At 39.5% G+C, this 14171-nt stretch overlaps 1 long non-coding RNA gene across 1 annotated transcript in view; it reads right to left on the reverse strand.

The window, feature by feature from the left end:
• Nucleotides 1-14171, reverse strand: part of LOC134299481 (uncharacterized) — an 80222-nt gene that overhangs the window by 9535 nt on the left and 56516 nt on the right. The window contains exon 5 of the long non-coding RNA XR_010006698.1: nt 1039-1105. This is a non-coding gene — a long non-coding RNA (uncharacterized LOC134299481). The remainder of the gene's footprint in view (nt 1-1038; nt 1106-14171) is intronic.

The raw sequence follows: 14171 nt of genomic DNA on the forward strand, positions 1-14171 counted from the left end.
GTCATCTCAGTTGAGTGACAACATTCATCTCTCTTACTAGTGCTTGCAGATAGCTAAAAAAAAACCTCCCCAAAATCCTAATGAAGTACAGATATCAAATGTAATCAATTCAGGATTTGCAAATTTGCAGTAATATACATGGAAGGAAAATATTGTGGGGGGGGGGGGGGGGGAGAGAACACTTTTGCAAAACTACCCCTAATTGTAGGGCGTGAGAGGTATAAATTAAACATTCTTTGATAATAATATGCAGTGCCCGTATAATGATATGCTAATGTTTAATCACCTTTCATATACAATATTACTCTGATCCTTCTTTAAAATTTTATGTTGTATATTGCTGTACATTTTTCTTGCTGACTGAGTCCCTTTATTACTCCTGATTTTATTTATGTGGCTATTTTTTCTTTTTCTTCTTTCCTTTCTTTCTCTCGTTCGTTCATTTTTTTTTTAAAAAAATGAAGCATATATTTTAATGAGTAGTTTTGTTCCGCTAACATCTACCGAATAAGAGAATTCAGCACACCTGCCTAAATAAGATGCTCGAGATCACTGAGGAAAGAAATTGACATTTTACTTTACCCTCAGCATGGAGCCAGGGGCAAAGTTTGATCTGAAAACTTGCAAATTAACCAAAACTGTCACTCAGGAGTTATGGGCCTGAATGCTGCAAAATATGTTCTTTGAAGTCCTCATTTCAGCAAAATTATTAAAAACTTTATATCTAATTAAAATTGTAACTGCATTCCCATTTTTCAAAATCTCTATGTCCTGGGGGCCAATTGGGATGAGTGAATCCGCACCCTCCTCTCCGCAGCGCACTGAACTGCTCCTACAGCAATATGAGATCATTACCATCTCCCCAGCTGAGAGGGAGCAGCCATTATCATGCAGCATTATTAATCTTCTTGTCTTATCAACTTGCAAATCACAAGCCATTGAGCCTTATGGCATGGTTCTGGGTCCATAGTTATTCATTTTGTAGGTCTACCTAGCCTTTGAGTCTCCTTAATCACCTGAAGATTGTCAGTCTCTTACCTCGGCCTGCCCCCGTGGCCCTTCTCAGCTTCTGTGAAAAGTCCATGATGTTCTCTCAAAAAAGGACCTTTTTATTTAAAGAGAGAGGGGGGAGAAAGAGAAGGAGAGACAGAGAGAGAGAGAAAGGGAGAGAGAGAGAGAGAAGGAGCAGTAAGGAGGATAAATTTCATTAATGGATGTGAATTAACAACCTACTGCCAAGAGCTGACCCTTTCTCCTGACATGTACGTCTAAGTCATTCTTGTCACTCTTTCTCCCATTAATATTCTGAAAAAGACAGAGCACTGAAGAGAAGAGAATACGATAGTTCCCTTAAACAGGCACTGTTGACCTTAGGTTGGGGATTTTTTTCTTTAATTTGCTTTTCTTAAAAAATAAAATATTAATCATATTGGAAAAGGCAAGCAGAGTTCCTTTACATTTTCAATATATTCCATTTAAAATATTGCATTCATTAAAACGAAGGCATTGAACGTTTTGGGATATTTTCTTAGGTGCCAAAGGAAAATAGAAATGTAATTTCCATGGGAAAGCAGATGTGACAGGCAAAGGGACCCTGCTGACAACCTTGATTCCCCCTCTTGCCCCATTTCAGTAACAGGAGTGCCACAAGTACCAGTTGAGGGACGCTTTGTATCTCTGTATTTTGCAGCAGTTTCAAACTGAATTTTTCAAAGAGTGCGCAGGGGAGGGGGTTGTGTATATTAAATACACCTTCATATCATTTTGGGTAAGTAATATGTATGTTGTATGCATTCTCTTGTATGATAATACAGAAGAGAAAGTAAGAGTGTTGGCAAGAATAGCATTCAGTTCAAATTGCTCAAAATGAAAATATGGTAGTGTGTCTTTTCAAAAGGATGTACTGTTACCCAATATTAACTTTATTAATAATAACATAATGACATTGCAAGTGGAATTATTTTGCAAGATATAAAGTATAAACTTATGACATGACAGAAAACTTGGCCATTCTTTCATGACACTAAAAGGGTGAGGAAGGGAGATTTCTTTTTTTCCTTTTCTTTCTTATGAAGGTAATATAATTATGGATGTTTGTAGCCTTATAAGCTACTATATTTAAAACCTGCAACTCAATTTGGACTGGAGATGTAATCAATTTGACAATCTCACACTAACTTTTTTAAAAGTGTAAGAAGAAACTATCAAATTCTGAACAAGTTATCTTTTGAGATGTTTTCAGTTAATACAAAGTACAGGAGACTGTGTGGGATAAATAAAGACTACCGGTGTTCCTTGAGGGCATGAATGAACATGCCAAAGGGGAGCACAAAGTTGAGCATACTACTTCTGCTTGCCTGTCCCCTGTCAGCATCTGTATTTCCCTCCATGCCTTGAAGGAAAAAACAGAGATGGTTTTCAGTCTGCTTCCCACATGGTTTATAACTTGAGAATCATTCTGTCCAATTCTGGGCACCACAATTTAAGGGAGATGTTGACAAACTGGTAATATGTCCAGAGGAGGGCAACTGAAATGATCAAGTATCTAGAGAACAAGCCCTGTGAGGAGCGGCTTAAAGAGCTGGGCAGTTTAGCCTGCAGAAGAGAATGCTGAGAGGAGAAATGATGACCATGCATAAATATGTGAGGGGAAGTCATAGGGAGGAGGGGCACAAGCTTGTTTTTTGCTGCCCTGGAGACAAGGACATGGAACAATGGCTTCAAACTACAGGAAAGGAGATTTCACCTGAACATAAGGAAGAACTTCCTCACTGTGAGAGCTGTTCAGCAGTGGAAATCTCTGTCCTGGAGTGTGGTGGAGGCTCCGTCTTTGGAGGCTTTTAAACAGTGGCTGGATAGCCATCTGTTGGGGGTGCTTTGAATGAGATTTTCCTGCTTTTTGCCAGGGGGCTAGATTGGATGGCCCACGAGGTCCCTTCCAACTCTAGAATTCTATGATTCATGTTCAAAATCATGCAGGGAACTTACATAGATACAAAAAGGCCCATGCAGATGATATTTCCTTTCAACGAATGGAAAGTGAGGAGGTTAGGAAATATCTCATGTCAGTAGAGTTGCCAGATCTCAGGGTCTGGAGGCCATGAGTCTCCAGTCTGCAGAAAAAGAGAAGGAATCTTGGGGCATGTGCATGTTCCTCTTTTTATATAGATGTTTTAATGCAAATGGCATACTCAGATTAATTATGGTTGATGCCTTGTGTATCTTACTTAAGGACACCAAATGGGACTATTCCTTGTAACATAAACCTTGTGTCATCACTAGGGTCCACACCATGTTCCATCTCAAGTTCCAAAGTCTCAGATTTTGGTCTTGAAACCTCAGGGCTTGTGATAGTATTGATCTAGCACTCCTAGTGTAAGTAATATAAAAAAATATTATTTTTCAGGGGGACTATTTTTCAATAATGTCTTCAATAGAAGCCCAATACACTGCCTTATACCGGATCAGATTATTGCTCTCTTTCACTTAGGGTTGTCTACAATGAATACTTTTGGACTCTAGCTCCCATTTTCTCTCACCACTGACAATGTTGGCTAGCAACTGATGGGAGATGTGGATAAACAAATGTGGAGGGCCATATGCCCATTTCTAAATCACACCATTTTAGGGTTCAGAAAGGAGTTCTTCTTTCTTGGATCTACCTTGAGGTGCTAGAGATAAAAAGTACACAGCATTGTGACTTACTGCTTCACTCACTGAATTACTGTCACATGTATAAGATCTATGGGTATGCTTTCTTTGGGTGGGGGGGGGGGGAGATTATTTTCCCACTGCAGCACTAAGAATACCCAAAGGCATGGTTACACTTGGAGCATGTTTTGCTACAGTAGAAATCCCCAGGACAGTGGCATACCTATAGCAATTAAATACCAATAATGTTAAATGCTTTAAAAATAATAATTTAAAAATATTTTTAAATTAGAATTTTCTAAAAAGAAAATTAGGAAAATTGTAACTAGCCACCAAATGAGGACTGCCCTTCAAAATAAGAATTCTGCTCCCAAATGAAATTTTTCTTCAGTCTCAAAGCATCTAGAATTATAGCAACTTCAAACTACTATTGACTTCAGAAATGCAGTTCAGACATTCAAACAAAAAGTGGTGGTAAAGATTCCAAGGAAGTGCAAACAGCAAATGATAGCAAATAATTTTTAGTATCTCTACAATGTTAGGAATTTGAGGATTGAAGAAAATGTTGGGGTAAGCAAGGGAAGAATTCTTATTTGGAAGCAAAGCTTTTACTGCTACATAACTACATCCCAACTCCCAGGGAGGATGGTCTGAAAATCTCGATATGTATGCAAGTGCCACATTGGGTTTAGGAAATTCCATTACAGCAACTATCAATTACAACAGAGTGTTGAACAGACAGAACTTCCACACAGTTAAAGAAATGTACTAAAACCACAGTGCAGTATAAAAAATTTAAAAAACAGAGAAAGTTAAACAATTGCCTTTGCCTGACACAATAAAATTGAACCACAGTAATTCCCACCTGAGGCCCTTTCCCCCTTAGTGCAGGGACTTATCTAAGAATTCTTTAACTGGTGCCTCATCAAGCTACAACTCCCATGATTCCATAGCATTGAGCCATGGCAATTAAAGTGCTATCAAACTATATTAATTTTGCAGCGTAGATGCACCCTCAGATATCAGTCCTTTACAAGCTTGTTATCCTGGCTTTCACGGCCCATTACCAAATGTTCTGCTTCAGCCAAATTTGTATGAATGTATAACTGGAGTATTTATTTAATTTGACCTGTTACCTGATCCAAATCCACATACACTGCACCATGGATTAACTATGTACTCCTCCATTGTGTAAAGTAACCAGACAAAGGTCCAGATGCTTGGTTCACCATCAAACCCTTCTAAGTTTGGGTTCCAGAGAAGAAAGGCAAGATAAGAAGTAATACAGGGAAATACAAATTGCAAAACAGTTGCTGCCTGTTTTGGGCACAGTCATACTGGCCATGAGATTCCTGGAGGTATAGTCCAGACAAATACCCTTCCCAAACTAGGCTCATGGGGTAAAGAAGTCTTTCATACATACAGTAGAGTCTCACTTATCCAACGTAAACGGGCCGGCAGAACGTTGGATAAGCAAATATGTTGGATAATAAGGAGGGATTAAGGAAAAATCTATTAAACATCAAATTAGGTTATGATTTTACAAATTAAGCACCAAAACATCATGTTATACAACAAATTTGACAGAAAAAGTAGTTCAATACGAAATAATGCTATGTAGTAATTACTATATTTGCGAATTTAGCACCAAAATATCACAATTTATTGAAAACATCAACTACAAAAATGTGTTGGATAATCCAGAATGTTGGATAAATGAGTGTTGGATAAGTGAGATTCTACTGTACATACATGTATATCACTCCATTCTAAAAGTCAAGCTATCACCCTCTGGACTGCTAGGCTGGAATCACATGTTAATTTTTTTTGGTTCTCAACCTTCCTAATGCTGTGAACCCTTAATACATTTCCTCATGTTGTGGTGACCCCAAACCATAAAATTATTTTCATTGCTACTTCATAACTATAATTTGCTACTATTGGGGTGCAGTGTAGGGGAGATGAGGATAGTTGATGCATACATCTATGGCTAAGCTACATTGGCACCAAGTTGGCAAATACCTGTATATTTTTATTTTATTTTAAGTGTACCAGATGTATGTTGTATTTCATGTTTGTATTGTCTGTGCTTGATAAGGCCAACTGGCTAGTCAATAAATTGTTGTTGTTGTTGTTGTTGTTGTTGTTGTTGTTGTTGTTGCTACTATTATGAATCGTAATGTAAATATCTGATATGCAGGATGTATTTTCATTCGCTTGACCAAATTTGGCACAAATACCCAATACGCCCAAATTTGAACACTGGTGGAGTTGGGGGAGATTGATTTTGTCATTTGGGAATTGCAGAGATCACTGTGGACTCAAACAATGATGGATCTGGACCAAACTTGGCACAAATACTCAATATGCCCAAATATGAACACTGGTGGAGTTTGGGGAAAAAATACCTTGACATTTAGGAGTTGTAGTTGCTGGGATTTATAGTTCACCTACAATCAAAGAGCATTCTGAACTCTACCTACAATGGAATTGAACCAAACTTAGCATACAGAACTCCCATGACCAACAAAAAATACTGGAAGGGGTGGTGGGCATTGACCTTGAGTTTTGGAAATATAGTTCACCTACATCCAGCCTTCTCTGCCAAAAGGATTCCTAAGAAATATGTGTTTTCTGATGGTCTTTGGCAACCCCTCTGACACCCACCTTGCGACCCCCCACAGGGGTCTCAACCCCCAGGTTAAGAACCACTGTGTTAAATGAAAGACATGGATTGAGTCACCTTAATGAACTGAACACTTTAAGATGGTATTGGAATTTGGAACAAATTATATAGCTTATATAGTTATATAGCTATCTTTTAACAACCACAATTTTTCTTCTCCACCAAGATTTCATTTGCAGTTTTTTTTACTATCAATTGAAACTGAATATCTCTCCTCTCTATTTACTCCAGTGCTTTCATGTCGCTAGCTAGGTGTATGACTTCTGGTTGGGTTTTTTTTAATGATACTGTGGTTAAAAAGTACAATTTTTGTTCTGATACTGAAACAAACCTTAAAATCCATGAGCATCAGTGGTTGCTAATACAATGCATGCCTTATACCCAATATGGAATGGAAATGCTGAATGGATATAGTTTATTTGTAAATTAAATAAATCTGTCCCTTTTATGCCCTTGAGATCTGGCTGATTTATCAGTTAATAAAATAATCATACACTATAGACTAGTGCTTCCAATTTATTTTAAAAAGAACTAACATTGCATTTTTGACATATATGAATACAAATGTAACACAAGAAGAGACTTTGTTCGAAGCAATATATTATATATCTATAGCCAGGCATGAATTACATTGCTTGCTTTTTCACTGTTATTTATAAGATTGATCCGGTACATGTAACTTCCCACGCTGGCCTTGCTTATGCAAAGTCCAATGGACCTCTGCGAGATTATTTATCTGGGTGGAATTTATTCACATGAGTAAGAACCACACAATCTAGCTGGACAAAAATCAGTTATATGACTTTAATTATGCACTCTAAACTTTGCAGAAAAGAAAGCAAAGTTCTGTACAAAAAGAATCAATCAATCAATCATTAATGACTGGCTCATTATTTTCACATTCATTTTAGAAGAAGAAAAACTCAAATCTCCTTACTCACTCCAAACCCTGGGTCTTCAATTCTGTCTAAATAGAAAGAATCAGTGAATACAAACTAGCAAGAACAACAGTTGTACAGAATTTTGGCACCTATTAAGGTTATTTCTATTGTCAAACACAGAAAATTCTAGATTTTAAAAATGAAAATCACAATCATTTAAAAAAATAATGTCATGTCTTTTAAACTGTACAATTAAAGCTGTTTGCAGTGCATTAATTTTTTTTGCAGTAACATTGATCCCTGCTTGCAAAGTTTTCTCACTGAAACAGGATGTTCATGTGATTTCTTGCACCGCTATGGAGTTGTTCCCTTGAGTAAAGTTTGCATGATCAGATCCTATTTTTGAGGCATGATTGGAATCTGGAGTGTCTCTCTCTTTTAAAGAATTCCCATTCCATCCCTGCTGCTCTAATAATTTTCTTTCTGATACATACCATCTTGAAATTCCCTTAGCTTTCTGTGGTATCTTAGCCCGAACCCTGCTTTGTTATCTTTGCTGCTTGTTTCCCACCCCTCCAGTCACTCGTCTCCCTCTGTTCTGCTCTTTGGGGACCCTGAACATTCCTCTACAATTGAGTAGCTTTTACTACAAGTTTCTTTTCGTATTTTCTAAACTCTGGGCTATATTCCTCTGGAGAAGAAATTACCCAAAAAAATCACAAACTCCACTAGTTTGAAACTCGCAGTCTCCCAGCCAAGTGCTTTCTTTCTTTCTTTTTTTCCAAATGGATCATGACTTGTGGAGGCTTCTATGAAAAGAAAGCCTGAAATTCAAGTCCGCAAATTTACAGATCATTCCTGAGTTTCCTCCTTTCTCTTTTTCAGTGTAGTAGCAAATTGCTGTGTATGCCATTTTTTAATTCATTTTTCTATAAACAAAACATTTGGGAAGCCTTTTAGGTAGCAGTGTATTGGTAAATTCTGAAGTGCTCATTTTTGAATTACGATAGGCCCTATACTTACATGTTGAAGGGTACTATGAAAAATGAAGCAGCTGTGTTGATCCATTAAGATACCATTTCTAGCAGTTTTCATCTCCACTAAGCATGTCTTTGCTAACATTAATTACTCTTAACTGCTTAAGAGCAAGGTAAAGGTAAAGGTTTCCCCTGACATTAAGTCCAGTCATGCCCGGCTCTGGGGGTTGGTGCTCATCTCCATTCCTAAGCCGAAGAGCCGGCGTTGTCCGTAGACACCTCCAAGGTCATGTGGCCGGCATGACTGCATGGAACGCCATTACCTTCCCTATAATTTTCATAGTAACCACTGCTTGCATCACACAATCGCTGAGAAAATATACCCAACCCCTGTGAAATTTGTATTTAAAAGACCCAAGGAACAAGGGAAGATGAGGCCAAGAGCAATGACAGATGTGATCCTCATCCCACTAATCCAACGAAGAGAATACTGGCTCCATTATATGGGAAAGTGTTGGCTTGGAGAAGAGTTTAGTAACCTTCTTTTCGCAGTTGCTTTCAAATGCCTCTCTCCAAATGGATTTACTCTAGTAAGCTTTAGATGTAGGCCCAGGTCAAAAAGGGAGATGTAGCATTTACAGAATCAGAAACCTCTCTGGTGAAGCTCTGGTGAAACATATGGGATCTGAACAAGAGTTTGTGCAAACTTCTCATACACTTAAAACAAATTGCACAAAAAATATTCCCAGAGGTTGTAACTTTAGGACCACAAAGTTTCTGAAGTGCAGGGTGGAAATTTCTGCTGTTTTTAGTTCTCTCTGTGTGTAGGTAATTTCTAAGAACTGGAGTGCGGCAATTGAAGCCTACAACCTTCATGACATTAACAGGTGTTGTGACAACATATGCAATTTAGGTCCATTGAGGAAGGAGGTCTCTTGTACCTTCTTGCACAATTCTCCTCCTATGGAGCCCAACAGCAGCCATAGGATATCAACTCTGATCAGACACATTTCAGCTGCCTTCACACAACTAGGGAAGCAGAAGCATTCAGTTGTGGATAGAAGCTGATCTTTTTTACCTAAGTAATTGAAGGCAGCTGAAATGCTCAGCTGAATATAGGCTGTTGAAATGCAGCTATAGCCTCAAGTCCTCATGGTTATTATTTCACATCCAAAAAGAATGCCATACTTTTCAAATGCCTGGATTTGGAAGTGATAGTTTTAGTTAATCCTGTGACATCCCACTTTTTAGATATGTTTCGAATGTCTAAGGACTATATCACATCAACTACAGTAGAGTCTCACTTATCCAACACTCGCTTATCCAACATTCTGGATTATCCAACGCATTTTTGTAGTCAATGTTTTCAATGCATCGTGATATTTTGGTGCTAAATTTGTATATACAGTAATTACTACATAGCATTACTGCATATTGAACTACTTTTTCTGTCAAATTTGTTGTTAAACATGATGTTTTGGTGCTTAATTTGTAAAATCATAACCTAATTTGATGTGTAATAGGCTTTTCCTTAATCCCTCCTTATTATCCAACATATTCGCTTATCCAACATTCTGCTGGCCCGTTTATGTTGCATAAGTGAGACTCTACTGTACTGGATTTGCCACAGATCATGGCAAATCTGACGGGACCCGGTGTGGAGGCGTGGGGCCCCATCACCCCACACTGCCCTCCTTGCCACTTACCCCATCCTATGGAGGGAAGTGTCTGCCACCCGGCTTCCCTCCATTGTTCCTTATGCAACACGGGAAGTTTCCCTTGTAGCCACAGTGGCTGCCAACACTGCTTTCACTCCTCTTCAGGCATGGAGTTTTGCCAGAAGTAGATCAACATCTTTGGATAGGAGCCAGTGAGCTCTGTGAAAGTAGTGTAGGACATGCAATTCTGCCCATCTGATGAGGTCCTTAGTATTTCTGTTTCCCACTCACTTCCTCCTTTTTTCTCAGCTTGTTTCTGTTGCTACAGTGCTGCTACTGAATTCAAATTGCAAAAGGAGTTTGCACTCAATGACTTCAACAGGAGGAAGAGGAGAAGAGGGAGAATAATCTTGGCCTTCCCAGTAAGTTCAGGAAAAAGCAAACTGCTGCAGCCTTTCCTAGTCTATTTGTTATTTCTCTTTAATAATACCATATTGACCACATTCTAATGGTGAGTGGCCACACATGTCCTGATTTTCCTTTATGAAACGTGAAAGGCTATGGCATATGGAGGAGTGGAATAACCTGTCACCCCTGGATGACAACATATATATTCTGCCAGAGACTTACGTTAACACAATTGTGCTTATTGGATCGTAGGTCTAATTCCTCCCACAATCCATCTTAAGTGAATAACTGATCTCAAAGATATCTGAAGTCGGCTGGGGTGCCACTGTGAAAAAAAAATCAACAAAATGTCAAAGACAAATTTTGTCTATCACCTAACTTCAACCAAGAAATCTAAAATACTACACAGTTATAGGGGCCACAGAAAAAATTTAAATGTTAAAAAACTAAACCTACTTGGGGACCATTGCATTCTAATTTGGGAGTTCACAACCTTGCAATCGTCTAACCCACCAGGGTCAGAGTTCCAGAGAAGCCCAAAAACAAAGAGAGCCTTTCTGCTAAGGAATATGCCTCCTGTCTTCTAATACTCAGAGTCTCAGAAATTCTTCTTTCATAATTTCCAATATTTTACAGATAAAACTAGGACATATTTGACCAAGAACAACAAACAACCAAACAAAAAAAGACAAAAATCACAATAGGGTCAAAATGGCACAACACATTAATGAGGAAGAACAGACAAGCCAGGACGAAGTGCAGCAGTTTGCTTTTCCCAAGGCAATTGGAAAGGGCTAGATTATGCCTTCCTCTCACCATTGAATGAATTGAGTGTAAACTAACATGGCACTTTGAACTCACTTGGTTGCAACTGGAGCAAGTTAAGAACAACCAGGGAAAGTGGGGGAAGAGGAAAGAAATTGGCATATTTTAAAAACTTTAAAAAGTGGGGTGACAGAAGATTAATCAGAACTGTTCCTATTGAATAAGAACAGTGGGACATTTTTTAAACTTTGATTTGCATCAAGGACTCAAATTCAGCATTACTGATACATCACAAGTTTTTTTAAATTTGTCAGTTCTAGCAAAAGGAATTCTCAAGCAGTAAACATTTTGACAATAGGTATCCAGTGCCGAGGAACATCAAGTAGGCTTGACAAGCATTTGACCTTACTCAAGATGAAATGATGTCTGCAGGATGGAAAGGGGGCTACAAATCAGCAGCAGAGACCATATCCTGCTTCCAATCCCATGCCTTTCCAGTTACAATACTCTGTGTTACAGGACAAGGAGATTTCCTACCTGAGATGTTTAACAAGTAATAGTGAGTTATTTTGCTACTTAATACAAGGGACACAATTATAGTTCTTCCCATTTCACAAACGGAAGGTGAGTAGAGTGATAGTTGATCCTAGTTTGAATGACAGTGATGAGATAGTTTCTTTCCTCATACTTAAGGCAAGTTCAGAAGCCGCAGACTAGTTCAGAGGATGCCAAATAAATTAGGGAGCCTATGTAACTTTGTTCTATACTAGAAGGAAACTAGCTAGAATATTTAAAAAGAAGAATAAATAGGAGTATAGTGTCTAGATCCAGGGAAGTCGTGCTACTCCCCTATTCCGCCTTGGAATATTGTGTCCAATTCTAGGCAACACAATTTAAGGGAGATGTTGACAAGCTGGAATGTGTCCAGAGGAGGGCAACTGAAATGATCAAGGGTCTGGAGAACAAGCCCTACGAGGAGTGGCTTAAAGGGCTGGGCATGTTTAGCCTGCAGAAGAGAAGGCTGAGAGGAGACATGATAGCCATGTATAAACATGTGAGGGGAAGTCATAGGGAGGAGAGAACAAGCTTGTTTTCTGTTGCCCTGGAGACTGGGACTCAGAACAATGGCTTTAAACTACAGGAAAGGAGATCCCACCTAAACATTAGGAAAAACTTCCTAACTTTATTTATTTATTTCATGTCAAAAGCATTGCATAATAAATAAGTTTAAAAAGTGATAAAATAAAGGAATCACAAACAGCTAAACAGTTTTGGACCAAAAGCGGGCAACAGCAATCACATTGTCCGTAGGTTTAAATAACTCCTCCTCCATGCAAGAGGCAGGGCATTGTGGGCAAGCATACATATGAGGAGTTGTTTGTTCAGCTCCACAGTCACACAAGGTGGAGGATTCCTCCAGGTAGTGCCACCTTGCCAAGTTGTCTTTAGATCTGCCTACTCCACTTCTGAGTCTGTTTAGGGACTTCCAAGTTGCCCATTCTTGGTTTCCTCCTGGAGGCAGAACCTCATGGAGGGCTATCCAGTTGGAATTGCCTGGTTTAGCTGCCCAGAGGGATACTCTTGCTGTTGCTGGGGGAACATCATTGTAGATAATGGGACTTAAGCATCCACAGATTTTGCTATCCAAAGGGATCCAAGAAACAAACCCAAGTGGATACCAAAGGGCCACTGGTTGTAGAAATAATTTGCACCAAGACCACACAGCCATGGCTGCTCTGGGTCAGGGATCTCCTTTAATGACCTCCCTAGATATAGACCAGGGTTAAACTGCCTGATGTATGTTCATGCTAAAGCAGGATATACAGGAAGGATGGAGTCAGAGGTTTTAAAGTTTGGGCTGCCCTCCTCTATCCCCCTTTCTGCTCTTTTTGGCCCACCCTCAGTGTAGTATAAGTTCCATCTCATTGCCTAGAAAGGCCAGAGAGGAATTGTCTCCCTCTTCAGAGAACCCCTACCCCCATGCCTACTCCATGCTGTCTAAGGGGGTATGGGGAATCGGCTCAAGGTTGTTGTAGGTTTCACTGGTAGATTTGTGGGGGGGAAACCAAACATCACTGTATACCTTGGTACTATCTGAGTGAAGAGTTAAGCTCAGGAATGACATCTTTTGTTTCTGAGGTCTGAGAGCTGAGAATGGGATTGCCCGTGGGACAGACATGGGGGTTGTCTCTCCCTTTTTGCAGGGGTGTGGGAGTTCCCTAGTTCTACCTTCACAAATACGACTATCTGGAGTAAGAAATACCTAAAGACTAGATTGCCTTCAGGGTCAAATGCATTCACTCAGGGTAGACACTTGCCTCAATGAAGACCTCAACCAGGTTCCTTTCCATCTCTAGCAAGTTTGGCAAGTTTTAGTCTTTAATACTTACTATGTTCAATAAAGTGGCCCTTATTTCATTCAATCTCATGTGTCTGGTCTTGTTATTTCAGGACTGGCCATCAAGACATGCAAAACATGTCCCAGCCACCTTTAGCTTCTGAACTTGCTCCAGGAATGAACTATGACCAGGATGAAGCTTATTCTGACTTTTTACCTAGTCCACAGAGCTCTTTCCAATTACAGCTTCCAGCTGTTGATAGTTCGGATGATTCCTTAATTGGGAGAGAACGTGAAAATATTACTCCCATGGCTGAACCAGATGTTCTTAGTTCCCCAGAGAATGTGTCCTTCAACAGAAGAGAGTTTTTGCATCGCCAGAGATCTGAGAAATAAGAACTCCGCAGGAGTAATCGCTTGGCATCTCAAGGGGATAATGGATAGAAGTTTTCCCTTGGGAACCTTTAGGGAGTTTGGCTTTCCTTGTTTGTGATCACATCTAAGTTCCCTAAAAGTGTTTTGCACCATGGACACTTCACGGTGTTAACGTTGCTATTTCCTGAGAAAGGTTCACCGACTCTACCTCCTGCTTCTTCCGAGTCAAGTTTCCAGATCCTGGCAGCCAAGCCGAGCCGCGACTCCTGAGTAGACCCGGAGTAAGTCTACTTCCTTGTCCAAGTTTTGCCTCAGCTTCATCACGTTCCTGCCTTGATATCAAGTACTTCCTAGTGACTTTGGACTTTGTTATTCAGTCTTGCTTCCTTGTTGTTCCCCGCTCAGAACTTTCCAACAGTTTTGAGCGTGTTT

The sequence above is a fragment of the Anolis carolinensis genome, chromosome 5 (genome assembly GCF_035594765.1).
Source record: "Anolis carolinensis isolate JA03-04 chromosome 5, rAnoCar3.1.pri, whole genome shotgun sequence".
NCBI classification, from domain to species: Eukaryota; Metazoa; Chordata; class Lepidosauria; order Squamata; family Dactyloidae; genus Anolis; species Anolis carolinensis.